General features: G+C 40.7%; 1 protein-coding gene and 1 pseudogene across 3 annotated transcripts in view; both read left to right on the top strand.

Annotated features, from left to right (window-relative positions):
* The first annotated feature begins 703 nt into the window (after window positions 1-703).
* LOC311618603 (phospholipid scramblase 3-like) lies at window positions 704-13,065 on the top strand (annotated as a pseudogene). Its single transcript has 2 exons — window positions 704-811; window positions 12,332-13,065. The product of its transcript is annotated as a phospholipid scramblase 3-like (transcript).
* TNFRSF19 (TNF receptor superfamily member 19) overlaps window positions 730-13,255 on the top strand; it is a 102,716-nt gene continuing 90,190 nt past the window's right edge. Inside the window, exons 1-2 of one of the 2 annotated variants that reach the window (XM_084879433.1) lie at window positions 730-811; window positions 1,147-1,238. The gene's annotated coding sequence lies outside the window, so the exon portion shown is untranslated. Of the gene's footprint in view, window positions 812-1,037; window positions 1,239-13,255 lie in introns of both variants that reach the window. The other variant, XM_084879432.1, reaches the window with a different exon arrangement.

Raw genomic sequence — 13,255 nt, 5'->3', positions numbered from 1 at the left:
TAAACACAGGGGTGGTACCTTTCCTGTGTTTAAATAATGCTTTTCTTTTGTAAACTTTAAAATGCTCACAGGTGTTAATGAAGTATACCCACCTAAGAACTACATGTTTTAAAATCAAATTTTCAGAATCCCAAACTAAAACCTAAACTAAGATTAAGTCTCTGCCCAAGGGCTTATGTGAGAAAGTGGCAGATATCAATCACTGATTAATTGTTTGTTACCTGTCCATTAATTACTTTAATTAAAACATTGCTGTTTAATTGGCAGTTGATTCTAATAATTTAAGTTTCAAAGAAAAGACAGTTTATTTAAAATCCTCAAAAACTTGTCACATTGAAAACAAAAACACATTTTTAAAAATATCTTTTCCAATTGACAGTGCCGCTTGGTTTTTTCTGGAATGATCTTAGAGTGGTATTTAATTATTCTGAATATTTGACAGTCTTTGTAAAAAAAAAAAAAAAAAAAGTGATTTTTATCTCAATTAAATGCTGCCATTTGGAACCTTGGATGGATCAGGGATCTTATCATACTGGGATCATCCAGCAGCAATTGACTTTCCAACTGGGAAGCAGATAACAGAAATTGTCCTGCCAGAGGCACAATAGTCTAAAATCAGGCAAACTCTGACTTCTCTTGAGCTGTACTCCCCCACAGGCTGAATTATAACTCTCCTACCAGTCCCAGGGCGCTGAATGATGTCATGGGATCTGCAGTTCAGCGAGATGAAAGGGATAAAGCAGAACCCGCTGGCACTAGGCAGCTTCCAGCACACAATCCACAACACAGCTTGGGAACCGAAAAGGCTATGGTAAGGATCCAGCCACTCAGCCCGAGCTTGGGAGAGCCGCGGTATTGCCTTCTTGGAAAAAAAAAAAAAAAAAAAAAAAAAAAAAGGTGGGGGGTGGGGGGTGGGGGTGGGGGGAGAAAACGACGTGATCCGTGTTAAACAAAAGAGTTTGTGGACTAAGAGGCGGGAGGGTGACTACCTGCTGAAAGTGAACTTTCTTGATATCCTTGCTTCTATATAAATTTAGCTCTGCCTTTGATGTTCTGCAACTGATCACAGATCAGATTACGGGCATTTCATCTCCCTGCTCCCTGCCTTTGATCTGCATGGTTAATTTTATTTTCCTGGATTTGAAGTTTCGTCTGGGCTTGTGCTGACACACAGCTTTGGGAAGGTAGAAGCATTTGGCACAGCAGCGCTGCCAAGGAGAAGTGAAGTTGCCGGAAGGGTGAGTACTGGAAAGAGTTCAGCACGTTGCAGGTACAGCATTTTATATTTTCTAGTAGCTTTCACTTCATCTTTTCTTTGTGTTCTAAGAAAAAAGATGGTTTTATTCAATTAAGAGCAAGCGTTTCTATGTTTGACTACTACATTATGCTCTATAACTGTGTCAGAGTAAATATGATACTGGATGCCATGTTACTAGATTGTACAAAAGGATTTGCAATCTTCCATGCAAATTTACTTGGGAATGAGTTGTTCAAACCAGACAAAAAAGGAAGAGAGCTAACTTCAGCACGCAGCCCATGCTCCAGAGCCGGAGGTCTGTGAGCTGTACTTGCTCTAGGTATTTACAGGTTACTTTTCTTAGTAAACAGGCAGTGGGACATTGCTTGATGCCAATGCTTTCTTATATTAAAGAGGACAGCACATCTCTGGCAATATTGTTTCCGTAGTTTATTTATTCTCTCACCTCCAAGATGTAAACCTATCAAATACATTTCTCTATGCAGTTTGAATCCTCAAAGGAATCATTGAAAAGGCATTCAAACATGTTTACAGTTTTTAATGTGTAAAACTAAAGAATTTTAAAACAGTGAAGGTACATTGGGGCTAAGTTTGGTTTAAAACTCCTGTAGTGCTATTCTGTAACCTTTGAAAACAGCACATGCTGTATTTACCAGAACATTTACAAGTTTAATATTTTTAAATTAGCATTTATGTTAAATGTATAGTGACAGCTATTGTAAGCTACAATTGGCCAACTGTTTATGAAAACTATCTGAGTAATCCACAGTTATTATATTACATTGTTTTTACTTAGTTTATATTCAACATGGCAAAACCAAAATATATTGGTGTGCTAAATTTGAAAGTTAACTGTGTAAATTGGTTTTTTGGTGTGTTTTTTTTTTTGTCAATTCAGTAACCCACCGCCCTCCCCTCTCTTTACTCCCCCCCTCCACACACACTCTTGCACATACACACCAAGTAAAATCTTTACATTGGGATGCAAGAAATTAATACAGTAAAAACGTAAGAGTTCGATGTTCAGGTCAGTTTATTTTAATGTTCTAGTCCTAAATTTACTAGGGTAAAATATTTAATGATCATCACAACCAACAGTCTATTTTATGCTCTGTGAACCACAAAGAAATTATAAGTGAAAAGACCAGTCATCCTTTAATCTGAAATTCTGATGAAACAGGAAGTCTATTCTTTCTTTTTTATTTATTTATAGATTTTAGAGAGAGAGAAGAAGAAGGGAGGGAGGGAGAAATGAAGATGGAAAGAGACACCGATTTTTGTTGTTCCACTTATTTTTGCATTCATTGGTTGTTTCCTATATGTGCCCTGACCAGATTTGAACTTTCAACCTTGGCATATTGGGATGTTCTAATCAGTTTAGCTACCGGACAGAGCAGGAAAGGTCTAATGAGGCTCATTACATATGTAATTAATTTTCAGAACCAATTAATTAAATTACTTTCTAAACTTTCCTTCTGAAATTAGGAGGTTGATTAGCACTGTTTGCCTAATTTTAAAACATTGATAGCTGTTAAGTGGAGATTATTTTAAACCATACTAAACTGACTATATTTTTTCAATGTGTCAGTAGCAATTGAATCTAAAAGACTAAACTGCTGTTTATATAGTCATGCCAAGAGAGGTATTTACGTTTTTGTTTTACTGACAGTGTAATGAAACATGTTAACAATATCCTGGATTATCATTTAGGTTGAATTTTTTTTCCATTTGTTTACTTCAAAAGTTCTCTTTATATCACAAAAACAGTATTAATGCTCACATTCAGATAAAGAAAATTAAACTTTTAAAGTAATGAATGACTGGAGAAGATGCCTAAAGAAAGACTGTGCTTAGGAACTTGAAGATTTAATTCAGATTTGGGATCTTAATAATTTTTAAATGACTATTTATTCTTGTTATTAGGTTCATGTCAACAAATGCAGACTGTACAGAGCACAAAACAAAAAGCAGAATTAGCAATTATCTGATTAATTTAGACTTTGTAGAAAACTAACTTGGGTCAGTCAAGTCCCTGAATTAATTCAGTTAATTGTTTATTTCTTGTATCTTCTTTAAGAAATGAAACAGAATCTATTTGATTTTAAAGGAAAGATGGCTATTGCTGAATGTAAGGTACAATCTCAAAGGCATTTCTTAATTGCCACATGATGCTCTTGGTTGTAGTTTAAGTATATACACTCCATAGTATTTCTACTGAAGGAAACCCTTATGTTAAATTTTTCAAAGCACTTTCCTATCTATTGTTTCAATGACAGCTTTGTTACTGAAAAGTCCAACTCTTCAAAAGAATTTTATTTCTAGTCATGATTCTGTCACTGATTAGCTATGTAACCTTAAAAGAATCACTTTACTACTCAATTTTCTCATAAGTGAAATGGCATTGATCAGATCATCCTCATAAAATAAGCAGGGTGCAATTTTTAAAAATATGCTTTTATTGATTTAGGAGGGGAAGGGAAAGGGAGAGAGAGATAGAAACATCAATGATGAGAGAGAATCCTTGATCAGCTGCCTCCTGCAGGCCCCCTACTGGGAATCAAGCCTGAAACCCCAACAAGTGCTTTTAAATAATAATAATAATAATAATAATAATAATAATAATCTTTATTGTTCAGATTATTACAGTTGTTCATCTTTTGTGCCCCCCATCTGGTTCCCACCCCACTCCATACCCTTACCTACCCCCCACTGTCCTCATCCATAGATGTATGATTTTTGTCTAATCTCTCCTGCACCCCCACACTTTTTTCCCTCCAAGAATTGTCAGTCCACTCCCTTTCTATGCCTCTGATTCTATTATATTTACCAGTTTATTCTGTTCATCAGATTTTTTATTCACTTGATTTTTAGATTTACTTGTTGATAGATATGTATTTGTTTTTACTTTGTTGTTCATAATTTTTATCTTTACCTTTTTATTCTTCTTCCTCTTCTTAAAAAATACCCTTCAGCATTTCATATAATACTGGTTTGGTGGTGATGAGCTCCTTTAGCTTTTTCTTATCTGTGAAGCTTTTTTTTTTTTTTTTTTTTTTTTAAATATATTTTATTGATTTTGTACAGAGAGGAAGAGAGAGGGATAGAGAGTTAGAAACATCAATGAGAGAGAATCATCGACCAGCTGCTTCTTGCACACCCCCTACTGGGGATGTGCCTGCAACCAAGATACATGCCCTTGACCGAAATCGAACCTGGGACCTTTCAGGCCTATCCACTGAGCCAAACTGGTTTTGGCTTATCTGTGAAGCTTTTTATCTGACCTTCAATTCTAAATGATAGCTTTGCTGAGTAGAGTAATCTTGGTTGTAGGTTCTTGCTGTTCATCACTTTGAATATTTCTTGCCATTCCTGTCTGGCCTGCATATTTTCTGTTGAGAAATCAGCTGACAGTGGTATGTGTACTCCCTTGTAGGTAACTAATTGTTTTTCTCTTGCTGCTTTTAAGATTCTCTTCTTGTCTTTTGCCCTTGGCATTTTAATTATGGTGTGTCTTGGTGTGGTCCTCTTTGGATTCCTCTTGTTTGGGGTTCTCTACACTTCCTGGACTTGTAAGTCTATTTCTTTCACCAGGTAGGGGAAGTTTTCTGTCATTATTTCTTCAAATAGGTTTGCAATATCTTGCTCTCTCTCTTCTTCTGGCACCTCCATAATTCTGATATTGGTATGCTTGAAGTTGTCCCAGAGGCTCTTTACACTATCGTCATATTTTTGGATTCTTTATTCTTTTCTGGTTGGGTGTTTTATGCTTTTTCATATTTCAAATATTTGACTTGATTCTTGGGGTCCTCTTGTCTGTTGTTGGATCTCTGTATATTTTTCTTAATTTCAGTCAGTGTATGCTTAATTTATGATTGGTCCTTTTTCATATCTTTGAGGGTCTCACTAAATTTCTTGGAGGTTTCTAGATGATTATTGAGTAACCTTATAACCATGGTTTTGAACTCTATAGCCAATAGTTTGCTTTCCTCCATTTCTTTCAGTTGTGACATGTTTCTTTGTCTCTGCATTTTGGCCGCTTCCCTGTGTTGATAGAGTGGTCTTGTGTGCTAGATGTCCTATAGAGCCCAGTGGCTCAGTCTCCCCAATCACCTGAGGTGGACACTCTAGGTGCACCCCTTTGTAGTCTGGGTTCACAGTCTTGTTGTGCACCCAGGGGTTTGGAAGTGCCCAGATGAGGCCCAGCTGTGAAGCAAGGCCTCAGAAGTGCTCTCAGTGATCATTATTCCTTGGGAAGTTTTAGAGCTCTCTGACCCTGCTGCAGTTTGTAAGGTTTTAGGCTACAAAAGGACAGGCCATTCATATGCAAAAGCTGCTGTGCACAGCTTGGGTGGGATTTAAATTGGGTGGGGTGGGGTCTCAGGGAATCACTAGGTCAGAGCAAACAGCAATAGCTGACAGTCAGCACTGCACTGGAGAGGTCCCTGGATCTTTGTGTCATGTGCCCCCATGCAGGAACAATGATTGCTTTGAGCACCTCTGAGAGAAAGCCACCCTCGTGTTCCGGCCCAATGCCAGATAGTCCACTTTCTCCCTGTATGAGTCTGGGTCCCCAGAGTCTAGCCTGGAACTGGAGTTCAGAGCAATCTGGAGCTTGTATCTCCCTCCCAATAGAAAAAAACAACAGCGCACCCAGTTGTGGCCGTATCGTGCTTGCTTCCACACCTCCGCACCTCCGCAACTCCTATCAGTCTCAATGAACTTTTTTTCTTTACTTCTAGTTGTAGAACTTGCACCCAACCAGCTTTCCTATGTTTCTGGATGATATTTATTTTGTCTTTTAGTTGTAGTTTCCATGTGGTTGTGAGAGGCAGCAAGTACAGGTGTTTACCTATGCCACCATCTTGGTTGTTCCCAACAAGTGCTCTTGACCAGAATTAAACCCACGATCCTTTATTCTGCAGGTCAGTGCTCTATGCACTGAGCCAAACCGACTAGGGCCAGGGTGAAATATTTATAGCCATTTTACAGATGAGGAAACTGGACTAGAGAAAAGTAACTTGACTATCTTAACTAAGGTCATATGCTAGTTTTGCATAGTCCAGTGTTCTTTCTTGTTCACCATCCATAGTCCATTTTTCAACAACTGCTAAAACAAATACACTGGGTAGCTGATCAGAGAATAGTATTAGTTTGAAGCATAGAGCTAGCTACTTCCTATTACAATATTCTTTTGAGTCTATTTTTTCCATAATAGACATGTCAAACTGGGTTAGTCTGGTTATTTCCCAACTGCTCTTTTTGCTTATATATTTCTAAGCAGTCTAAACACAATTATTGCTGCACATAATTTACTATAATTTTTAAAATAATTTCCCCCCAAATTTAATATATCAATACAATATGGAATTATTTGTGTTAGGTTTTAGGCTACAAAAGGACAGGCCATTCATATGCAAAAGCCACTGTGCACAGCTTGGGTGGGATTTAAATTGGGTGGGGTGGGGTCTCAGGGAATCACTAGGTCAGAGCAAACAGTATACAAGTTTGGCATTATATAAGCACATTTTTTCATGTTTCCAAGGAATTGAAGATGTCATGAAAAGTTAAATTGTGAATTAGAGGTTGTTACTCCTCAAGAGAGATCACCAGTGGAATTTGTGAGATTTTGGTTTGCAAATTCAACATGGGTTTGTACACGATATGTGCTCCGTATTACTTTTGTGGTCCAGACATGAAGTTATATATAGATTTGTGATTACATTAAGAATCCTTGAATATGTTTTCATTAACTTTCTGTGGTTTTTTTTTTCCTTGGGAAAAATTAATATATTTCTTGTGAATAAACTTATGTATTGGCTGTAAATTGTATACATATACACTGCTCTTGAGGCCAAATAGATGTCTGCCAGTCATGTTTTATCACTGTCATAAAGGTTTCATATAAAGCTTTATAGGTGATTACTTAGTAATGTTCATTAATATTAATTAATTCATCAGTTTTAATTAATTCAGTAATATTTATTGATTACTTGTGTGCCAGGAACTCTAACAGTATTTTTTAAAACACTATCTCATTTAAATATACAACTAGGTTTGTCATGTCCATTAGACAAATGAGGAAAGTGAATCTCAGAAGGGTCAAATAACATGTGCAAGATCACAGAGCTAATTAAATGGTAGCACTAGAATATATCTGGGTTCTTTTGTTCTAGGGTTAAGCAGTTAATTCTTTCTGTTATAAGAATTAAATAGAGCTGAATTTAATTGTTAGCAAACATTGTAGCCAAAATTTTGGCTAAAAATGGGTTCTGTGTTTTTTCTTTCTTTTGATATATTTTATGAGAACTATTAGAAGCTTTTGATAGTGTTTTACATCAGTTGGCCTAGGATTTTCAGCTATAAATAACTTCAAGATATAATCTATTCTTTCTCTGCCTCACAACTGGACCAAAACTCAAGCATCCACATTTGGTTTGGTCAGACACCCCTTTGATTGCTGGGCCAGTCCAAGGCACCCTGGAAAAATTAATAATTTGATGCCCCTTTAAAGAATAATTCTTAAAAATTTGTCAGCCCAATTTAGAAGAATGGGCAATGAAAGGAGAGCAAAAAGAGACTCCCTTGTGGCTGTGCTTAATTTATCTTCTACTGTCAAAAGTCATTCAGCTTTGACTCCAAATCTATCCACTTGCTGAAATCACCACTCAGAAGTTACCAAGTTTCACATCCTTAGATTGAGAAGTTCTTTAACACCATTCACTTTGATTTTACTTTGCTCTTTGGTGTGAAGGGTTAGGTGGGGGTGTTGAACAAATTATCAAACATTATTCCAACATAAACTACCCTCTCTCTGAGATGAGTTATGATAAGTACAGCTTTCTTCATCTTGTTAAATGTCTCTAATACTTTGGTAGCCCCATGACCTCGCCTCATGGGCTGCTGCCCAGTGAGCCTGGTTTTTAATTCAGCCATATGCAGAGAAATTAACCATATTTATCCGAAGGAGAAGCGGACAGTCAGTGGCCCATTTTTTCTCTCATTAAACATATGAAAAGAGTCTGGCCAACAGAGGTGTCATAAATTTACAAAGTCAGTGCAATTGCTACAACTTACAACAACTTTGTTCTGTAAATGTCATGAGTTTAACATTAGAAAAACGAAATAAATTGCCTCCCTGGCCTCTTTATGTGTATTGTTTTATGCAATAAGAGCATAGTGAAGATTATATTAGGATTCAGGGAGCCTGGATTTTTATTTTAGCTTTATTATTAACTTGGTCTATGATCTTGAGCAAGTCACTCAACATTTGGTCCCAACCCTGCACTGATAGTCTATAATTGGCAGCAAGGGAGGTATTGGGAATTATTTAAATCCTGGGTCTTGGTTAATTTTTTCCTTATTTTCTTAACTATATTTGATTTTTAAAAATTTATTGATTGAGTTTAGAGAAAAAGAGTGGGGGGAAGGCGGAGAGAAATATCAATTTGTTGTTCCACTTAGTTATCATTCATTGGTTGATTCTTATATGTGCCCTGACCAGTGATTGAACCAAAATTTTGGCATATTGGGACAAGTTCTAATTAACTGCCAGTGTGTCTCTGTGCCTCCACTCCAGCCGGGGCCTGCAGGACTCACTGTGGAGCGTGGTGGTTGGAGCCTCTTAGGTGACAGGGAAGGTAGGTGTCCTGATTACCAGGGCCTTTAACTATATTTGGCAAATTTTGTTATACTTTGAGATTCCTACCCCATTCATTAATTCATTCAACAAATTGTTGAGTACCTACTAGGTACAGTCACTGTGACCTAAGATACAAAATTCAGAATTTAAAAAAAGTATATTTTATTGATTTTTTTATAGAGAGGAAGGAAGAGAAAAGCGAGTTAGAAACATCTATGAGAGAGAAACATCTATCAGCTGCCTCCTGCACACTCCCTACTGGGTATGTGCCCACAACCAAGGTACATGCCCTTGATTGGAATCGAACCTGGAACCCTTGAGTCCACAGGCTGACGCTCTATCCACTGAGCGAAACCAGTTAGGGCCAAAAATCAGAATTTTTATGTAGCTTTCATTGTACTCCATTTTCCCCAGGAATAATAATTTACACCAGGAATTACTAGGAAGTCAAATTGTTTTCCATTAACTTTTCTTCCAGTGAGCTAGCTTATCACTGAACTATTTTTCAAGAAGTTTTCTAGCCCTTTCTGGTTTGGCTTAGTGGCTAGAGCATCAGCCTGCAGACTTAAGAGTTCCAGGTTCGATTTTGTTCAAGGGCATGTACCTTGGTTGCGGGCAAATCCCCATTAGAAGGTGTGCAGGAGGCAGCTGATCAATGTTTCTCTCTCATCAATGTTTCTAATTCTCTATCCCTCTCCCTTCCTCTCTGTAAAAAATCAATAAAATATACTTTTTAAAAAAGGAGAAGTTTTCTGCTTCATTAGTTCAACTTTTGTGGGTAAAATATTCTAAACTAGAGGCCCAGTGCACAAATTCGGGCCCTTGGCCTGGCCTGCGGGATCGGTTGAAATTGGCTTTCCAACATCCTCCAGGGAGTCCCGGACTTTGAGAGAGCTCAGGCCAGGCCGAGGGCCCCCATCAGTGTAAGATTAGGTCCAGGAAGGGACACAGGAAGTTGGCCAGCCAGGGAGAGACTGCAGGAGGGCTCCAGGGCATATCTGGCCCTTCTCAATAGTCCAGATCTGCTGGATCCCAGCAGCAAGCTAACCTACCAGTTGGAGCACCTGCCACCTTGTGGTCGGTGCACGTCATAGCTAGCGGTTGAGAGACCTTTGCATTTCATTAGCATATTATGCTTTGATTGATTGTATGATGACTGGACAACCAGACACTTAGCATATTAGGCTTTTATTATATAGGATAGACATAATGCTTAGCTTAGATATTGCTAAAACTAACTTCAGAAATACCAACCCTAAAGCAATAGCACCTCAATCAAGATCTATGTAACATTTGGCTTTTACAGTAAAAATTTCAACCCATTAATACTAGTCTTTTAAAGGGAGAAAAGTGCTTGCATCCCAATTCCAACTATCAGGTTCATTCTGAATGAGCCCAGGGATCATACAGTTTTGTACCACTGCTGGTGCTTAATTGTGGGCCTGGATTCTCCTTCAGATACTATCTCCAGATCATATATACTTTCAAAATGAGGTAAAGTGGGGAGTATATATTAACTTTCTTTAGAGAATATGATCAATTTAATAGCTAGATCACAGAAGTTCAATCATCTTTGTCCCCACTGTCAAATATCATTTTTATTATCATTTATATACTCATGCTAGGCACTGTCTGCCCTACGAAAGGAATGCTGCTGCTAATATTGACTGGCAGGCATTGAGTGAGCACTTACTATGTGACAGGATCTCAATATCTTATCTTATTTAATAACCACCAATGAAACCAATCATTTTACAGTTGAAGAAATGGAAATTTAGGGAGGTTAAGTAACTTTTCCAAGGGCATGCAACTAGTGAATGGCAAATTAAGATCTAAGGCTAGATAATCTGATGCCAAAGACTGTGTATGTTCGCAATAGGGTCTCTCTCCACTGTGAACTAATAAGCTTACTGGGAAAATCAATCACATACCCAGGAAATGATGCAAGAACTACATCATGTGTCACTGGCTCTAAGGACAAAAGGTGACCATAGAAGAAAGGACATTTGGCTAAAGTCAAAGAGGTAGTTCCTGAGCTGGCAAAATAACATTTGTTGAATATTTATGGGAATGTTTGATACTATCAGAGATACAAGTTTGAACAAATATAGCCCTTCTCTGAAAGTAGAACTCCTATTAATTCCTTGAGGAAGAAATCTCAGTCACATATGAGAGAATGCGGCAAGTACTATCATCCTAATAAAATGGCCACAAACCTTGGAGACTGGTGGGAGTTGTGACTTTTAAGTTGGTTGTGAGAGTCAGATAAGTCAGGCATCAGAGAGGTGAGGGAAATAGGTGGCTATGAAGAGGAAGCTTAGAGAGCAAAGAGAAGGGCAAGTTCAGGGTACTTTGAGTCAAGGCACGCAGACCAGCTTGGCCAGAATCCTAATATATATAAAAACCCAGGTGCCGCCATGACTAGAGGGATGACTGAACACAAGGCTAGGGAACTGAGGGAGCAGGAGCTGATCAATTGGTGGCAGTGGTGACTGACAAGCGGTGACTGTCGAGCTACTGGAAGGCAGACCTCTTGGTCCCTCTTCCAGGCCCTCAGATGCCAGTCAATCGGTGGTGGAGGTAGGATGGAAGTGGGGACTAACTCCCTTAGTAGTCCTGCAGGTTCAATCTCAAGAGGACAGGCCAGGCACCAATGGACCGGTGCTACTGGCACAATCCCAACAGTGCTGCTAGCCTCCTGGAACTCGGCCTCAGGCACTGAGGCCGCTTCCCCTCCCTAGACACTCCACAAAGAAGAAAGGCCATCGCCAGCAGTGCCAGGGGTGACCAGCAACGACTGCTCTCCCCATGCTTCCTCCGGTCACTCGAGCCTGCCCTACTCCAGATGAAGTGTGATCACTGCACAGGGAAGAAATGTAGTAAAAAAACAAAAACTGATGACCAAGGGCCTGCCTCCACGAGCTCTCAGGAGCCTCTGAGCTCTGGGCACCCTGACTATTTTAGGGGCTTCAGGTGATCAGGAGATGCAGAGGGGTCAGGAAACCTCCCTGGAGGTGGGGCCATCAGTCTGATTGTGAATCCATCTGTCCTGCCATCTTCCAACAGCCGCCTCTGTGGAGAAGGGGAGAAAAAAGGAGGGGGCAGTTCTGCAAACTCCAGAGGGAATCAAGGGTTCCAGGTACTCTGCCCCGCCTGCTGACACTTTTGGTTTCTCCCCGAGTCAGAGGCACCACTTGAGAGCCTCTGGGTGGGTGCCTGGTGCAGCCACCTCTCCACATATGCCTGTTTGTCTTTGTGTCTGTCTCTGTGTCTGTCAGGCTGTCCCCAACCTTGCCTCCACTTCTAGAACTAAGCTTTGGTATAGCAACAACCCGCGAGCCCTCATTCCTTTCCTATGGCAGAATACTTGCCCCACAAGCTGCACCCCTTCGCCCCCTCCTCCCTAACCTGTGACCGCTGGGTACCTGGAGCAGGTGCAGCATCCTGGGCCTGGATCAGTGGCAGTGCCTGCCCACGTGCCTGCCCCTGCGCCCAGCTTCGCTCTCTTCCCCTTCGTGGGGCCTGCTGCCTCCCTCTTGCCATTGTCCAAGGGGCCTTCTGGCCTCGAATTCTTGGTGCTGATTGATCAGATCCTGATTCACCAGAGGGCTGCGTGAGTGGAAATGCTCCTAGGCTGGGAGACAAGTAACCGGCATGAACTGAACTCAGGGGCTGGACAGCCCTGGGTCAGGCGGCTGAAGAGAGCAACTGCTGTGCACGTCTGTGCTGCAGGATGGCCGGCCCCTTCGTGTCCACCTGGTGGACTCCGGGGACCGAGAGATGACAGCACAGTTGCCACCAACACCACCATTGACCATGTGTTGCAGACCTGGCATTCCTTCCTCCCCAAGTTCTCCATTCAAGATGCCGATCGCCATAGGATCCTGCGAGTGGTGGGGCCCTGCTGGACCTGTGGCTGTGGCACAGACACCAACTTTGAGGTGAAGACTCTGGATGAGTCTCATAGTGTGGGCCACATCAGCAAGCAGTGGGCGGGGTGGGCACGGGGGAGGCTGCTTCCAAGAAGCCCTCCCGGATGCAGATGACTTTGGCTTGCAGTTCCCGCTGGATCTGGACGTGAGAGTGAATGCTGGGAGCCACATTCCTCATTGACTACAAGTTCTTTGAGAAGCGAGGAGGCACTGGGTCCTCTGCCCTCACCGGTTAGATAGCAGCTCAGGGTGAGGACCATCACCTCAGCTAGAACTCAAGTTGGTCACCTGGTCTGGCCTGGCCCCTCCTCAGAGGCAGCCCCTTTCCTCCATGTACACCACAGAGGACAGACAGGGATGCCTAAGAGTCTGGGGCCATGGTGCCCATCCCTACCCTACTCCCCTGGCCTCCTTCACCTGTGGCCC

Source organism: Pipistrellus hanaki (genome assembly GCF_964339955.1).
Source record: "Pipistrellus hanaki genome assembly, chromosome: 3".
NCBI lineage: Eukaryota > Metazoa > Chordata > Mammalia > Chiroptera > Vespertilionidae > Pipistrellus > Pipistrellus hanaki.
The sequence above is the reverse complement of the archived record's forward strand: the minus strand, read 5'-3'. Positions and strand labels throughout refer to the sequence as shown.